The sequence below is a fragment of the Macrotis lagotis genome, chromosome 1 (genome assembly GCF_037893015.1).
Source record: "Macrotis lagotis isolate mMagLag1 chromosome 1, bilby.v1.9.chrom.fasta, whole genome shotgun sequence".
Taxonomy (NCBI): Eukaryota; Metazoa; Chordata; class Mammalia; order Peramelemorphia; family Peramelidae; genus Macrotis; species Macrotis lagotis.
In genome coordinates this window covers 165,766,069-165,771,649 of record NC_133658.1, presented here as the reverse complement: position 1 = coordinate 165,771,649, position 5,581 = coordinate 165,766,069, and the positions used below count along the sequence as shown (strand labels likewise).

General features: G+C 35.5%; 1 pseudogene; it reads right to left on the bottom strand.

Moving 5' to 3' along the window:
• Window positions 1-4,979: 4,979 nt before the first annotated feature.
• LOC141514666 (V-type proton ATPase subunit G 1 pseudogene) lies at window positions 4,980-5,321 on the bottom strand (annotated as a pseudogene).
• Between the last annotated feature and the right edge of the window lie 260 nt (window positions 5,322-5,581).

Below are 5,581 nucleotides of genomic sequence, written 5' to 3'. Positions count from 1 at the left end.
TCATGACAGAGTTGTTGGGGTTGGAACAAAGACTGAAGTATATTCTTTATTATTATTATTATTATTATTATTATTATTATTATTATTATTATTATTATTATTATTTTGGGGGGGCAAATGGGGTTGGATGGCCTGCCTGGGGCTGCATAGCAGGGTGATCGTTGGGTGTCTGAGGCCAGATTTGGACCCGGGTAGTACTGGCTCAAGGGCCAATGCTCTGTGCACCATGTAGCCACCCCTACTATTATTACTATTTTATTTTATTTTATTTTGAGTCTTTTTTTTTCTTTTTTTCTTTTTGGTTTTTGCAGGGCAGTGGGTTTGGGGTGGCTTGCGTGTCACACAGCTGGGTGATTGTTGGGTGTATGGGCCATATATGGGCTGAGGTGCTCCTGGCTTCAGGGCTGGTGCTTCATCTATTGTACTACCTGGCCATACCTATAATCATTACTATTATTGTTTTTTTAATTTTAATTTTTTTCTTTCCCCTTTGCTTTATCACTCAAGCGAGTCTATTTTTTGGGTGGGAGGGGGTATTTTGTTTACTCTTTATCAAGAATATTTTATTAATGTATAAAAAGCATTATTTGTAAAAACAATGTGCACACCCTTTGATCCAGCATACCACTCCTCAGTCTATACCCTGAAGAGATGATGAAAAAGGGTAAAAACATAACTTGTACAAAAATATTCATAGCAGCCCTGTTTGTTGTGGCAAAGAATTGGAAATCAAGAAAATGTCCTTCAATTGGGGAATGGCTTAGCAAACTGTGGTATATGTATGGAACACTATTGTTCTATTAGAAACCAGGAGGGATAGGAATTCAGCGAAGCCTGGAGGGATTTGCATGAACTGATGCTGAGTGAGATGAGCAGAAGCAGAAAAACACTATACACCCAAACAGCAACATGGAGACAATGATCAACTTTGATGGACTCACTCATTCCATCAGTGGAAGAATCAGGGAAAAATTGGGGCTGTCTGCAAAGGAGAATACCATCCATATCCAGAGAAAGAACTGTGGAGTTTGAACAAAGACCAAGGACTACTAACTTAAATTTAGAAAAGAAAATCCTGATATCTTATTGTCTGATCTTGCTATCTCTTATACTTTATGTTTCTTCCTTAAGGATATCATTTCTCTCTCACCACACTCAGTTAGGATCAATGTTTACCATGGAAATAATGTAAAGACTGACAAACTGCCTTCTGTGGCGGTGGGGGTGGGGGAGGGAAGTAAGATTAGGGGAAAAATTGTAAAAGTCAAGATAAATAAAATCTTTAATAAAAAAAGAAATATGCTTGGAAAATGCTCGTGTTATGTCTTTCCTAGAAATTTTCTTTTGGTTTGAAATTTCCATGAATTATCTTACTTCTTTGGAAGGAAAAACAAAACAAAACCATTTGAATTTAGAGAAGACAGTAAACTAATTGACATATCTAGAGAGGTTTGAGGAGAATAAAAAATGTACTTGTTCTGGGAGGGAAGACAATACTATTGTCCATAATACTGAAAGTTAGTTGAGTAACACATGATTTGCTGATAGTTCAGGAGTTTGCCTTTCAATGCATACAAATTTGAAGCTGAGTTTTCTATACAATGTCTCCTCCTTCTCCTCTATCTTTTCCTCCTCATTTATTTTTTTTAACATGCAACAAAGTACCAGGAACATGTTTTTTTTAAACTCCGTTCTCATTTCAAGTAGTTACTTCACTGGAAATAACAGAATACTTAGAGATTTTGCTTTAAGAAAGATTAAAACCACTGGTAGAAAAAAAAATAAAACTTGTGAGTGAAGAAGCCTTAAAAATTGCTTTGGATCTGAAAAAAAAACTCCATTAAGTTAGCTGATTTATGTCTGTGACTATCTAAAAGGTAAGTCTATTTAAGATATTGAGATAGAGAATTTCAAAAACTAAGTTAAAAAAGAGAAATTTACTTACTAACTTTATAAAATATTTAAAAGGAATAACATGTTATACATAATAGATTTTCAGTTTCATACACAATTATCTTTTTCATTATACTATATTATGTAAATGATTGCTTTATTTGTTAAATTACTTTTTTAAAAAAACAGCTTAATCAATCATCTAGATCACTTTAAGGTACCAATCATAAAATAAAACTTATAAATCACAAAATGTGATGTGAGAATTAGAAGGACCTCCTCATCAGTTTAGTAAAATCCACACTAGAAAAATAATCTCTTCTCTCATACATTCCACAAGTGGTCATTGAGCCACTACTTGGAGACTTTCACTGAGGTAAAAACTGCAAACAACCTGTTCTGCTTCATGTTACAGTTAATTTGGGGGGAAGCTTTTTCTTACATCTAGTTGAAATTTCCTCTTCAAATTTTACTCTTTGTGACTAGATCTGTCTGTTTCATAACTTTCCCAAGGTAATTGCCTTTTAATTACTTAAAGATAACTCTTATGAACCCTCTAAATCAGGGTTTTCTACCACCATACTAGATTTTTTACATCAGTTTCTCTTCTTTTCTTTTTTTTTTAGGTTCAAAAAAGCATTTATTAATCATTTACTTCTATTTTTGCGAATGTCAGGCACCATACAAAAAGAAACATGGTTAGTCCAAAAGTATGGTAACCACTATTAAAATTAAATTGTTACAAAGGATTAACTTCCCCCCCTTACCTCCTTTAAGTTTTGGTTCCCTCAACTGGGAATGATAATAATTGCAATTAAGCAAGAACCATACAATGGTGAATGCTAATAGTCAACTCATCCAAGTCAATGTATATCACAGTTGTACACATACAAAATGCAGATGAACCTATTCAGATTAGTGTCATGACCTCTACCCAGTTAGAAGCAAGGTTGGTATGACCTCTACCAAATTAGAAACATAAACCCAGTGTAGTCCCTTTACCCAGAAATAATTGAATAAATAAAGTTTTTAATAGAGCTTTCCTCATGACATTGGGAGATAGGTAACCATGCCACTCAGAAAAGGATTTATTAGCCCCTGACCATGTTGAATGGTTTCCAAGATAGTTAGATGATTAATCTAGTTGTTTCCTGAATATGTGGGTTTAGGATCAAAGGTTTTCTCAATTAGATGAGAAATTTAACATGTGAGATATAAGTGAATTGGGATGGCCAAGGGTTGGAAGAAGTGATAGAACAAAGCAACTACTAAAGATATACAGAATTATGGCAGTAGGCAGATCTCAGAAATTGAATATGATCATGCCTCTCCTTTATATTTCTTTTTTTGAGGGGAGAGGTATCTTAAGAAAAAGTGGTCCTTGAAATGGGGAGAAGTAAAAGTTATTAAATGGCAATAGGTAGAAATCTGAGAAGAGCCATCACAAATTTCACAGATCAATTCTCACAGGTCTAATATGGGAGAAAAAGAGACTATTGGCAAACAGACTTAAGACAAATGCTGACCTGCATTTGTAGGAGTTTTTTCACTAAGAACTCCCTATATTACTAAGAACAAGAAGTCCTATTGGTCAAACTACAGTGCAACTACTTCAAATGATTCAGGGGTCTATCTTTACAACACTTATTTAAGACAATGTGACCTTTTCTAGAGAATCACCAAGCTGGAATGGGTATCTAGTGGAGTTCTCTAGAGGGGAACTGGAAAATAAATGCTAGGGGCCAGATTTACAGTTATCATGTCTTATAAACTCTGAGGTTCCAAGTTTAAAGTTGTGCCAGCAACACTTCTTTTTTTTAACACTTCTAAAACTTCTGAGATTTGAGAAAATGGTACTAATGTAATAGAAGATGTTTTTAATGTAACAGCTTTCCTCTAACAGGAAGAAGATGGGTCAGCAGTAGAATGAGATTTTCCTTAAGAAATCTCGATGAATTCCAGTGCATTCTCCCATAATGAAAAAGCTTAGCAACCACAAAAGGGTAGACTAAGAATTCCTTGAGGAGTGGTTGGCACCTTCTCCTTTTGTACCTGTACCCATAACTTTAGTGCTGCCCTCACTAAACCCAACACAATACTGAGCACAGAGTAGAAGTTCAATAAATATTTGATTGAATTCGGTGACCCATACATAATAAACTTACATGCCTATATATGGCATGTATTGGCTTTAAACATCTAGAACACCAGAAACTATTTTTCAAATTAAATAAGATACAGAAAGTCAGTAATATGGGGAACCCCTCTGAGAAAAGGCCAACAGATTTAACATGTTCTGCTTAACATGAAGACAATTTATTCTTTTTTCTCCCTACAGTATCCATAATATACATTTTTTGAAGGCTTGAAGGCTTTGGAGACCATCAATTTCTCAAGCAATGTAATTGAGCAACTGACTTTTTTAGACTAATTGCTTTAAAAAAGCCTGAGTCAAAGGAAAAAATTCAAGCTAAGGAACAGTTATATTGAATAGTCTTTACTTTCAAAAGACCATAAGAGTACTAAATGTAACAAGGTCTTCATAAGCACCTGAGTTCTGTCAGCTGGTTTTCTTCCATCAAGGGTAACTCAAAGGATTCTAAATGGCTCTATCAGTAACATTATTACACTAAAACTCATCTAGCTAGGGCTATTTTAAGCATTCCCATTTCTTTCCAATATTTCTCTGATGTTTACAGTAATGAAGATCTTAAGAATGTTACTTAGAATACATATTCAAATACATTTTAATTCCTTTCTTGGACTTTTCTTTATCATTGAAACCATCTAGGAAAACATGTAGCATTCTCCAGGTTACCAACTAAAAGGCACAAAAAAGCTGTACTCAATAAATGAATTAGTATGAAATAAGAAAAAAAAAAGAATGTTAAGTCTTTGGATGAGCTTTCAGTCTTTATGAAGCTATATTCTCTAGACTCCAAAATGATTGAAGTACTATACCAAATACTATACAGAAATAATTTAAAATCTTTATACAATTGCATCATGGATAAAGCTTCACATTCTACAAAAGGGCAAATTGAACTGCCAATCCATCTTTCAAATGTGAGCTTATTCCTTTTATCTTATCCATTTATGCAGTAGTTCTCATGGATTTCTGGATGGATGTCACACACAAAAGGCAGCAGGTTTTCCAGGACTTCTTCCCTGTTCCCCTGGAAGTGGTTTTGGAGGACAGACATCTTCTCCAAGGTTTCCTTCTCTACTTCAGAGCTGCAGCTGCCATGGCTACCAAGAGCGGCAGCTTCTTTGGCTTTAAACTCTTTCTCCCTCTGTAGTCGGGATTGCTCAATCTCAGCCTAAGCTTCTTCTTTTGCTTGCTTCAGTCTCCGCTTCTTCCACTTGCAGGCCTCAGAAATCTTCTCTGACTGCAGCAGCTGCTGAATCCCCTGCGACTGGCTGGCCATAGTGATACCGAGGCAGCTAGGCCCCAAAAGCTCCTGGCCCTTCTTCCTGCTCTTCTGCTTCCCGGCACATCAGTTTTCTATTCTTTTCTTACTTTAATTCTTTCAACCTGCTACTTGATTTCAAACCTGATATTAGAGCTGAGCTCTGTAGAACTGCTACATGGAAGTTCTAGGCTGATAATGTTGCTTTTTTCTTTCGTGTTTTGTTGTTTCAGGATTCCAGGAATAGGCAGGGATCTGCAAGCTTTCAATGATCCCAA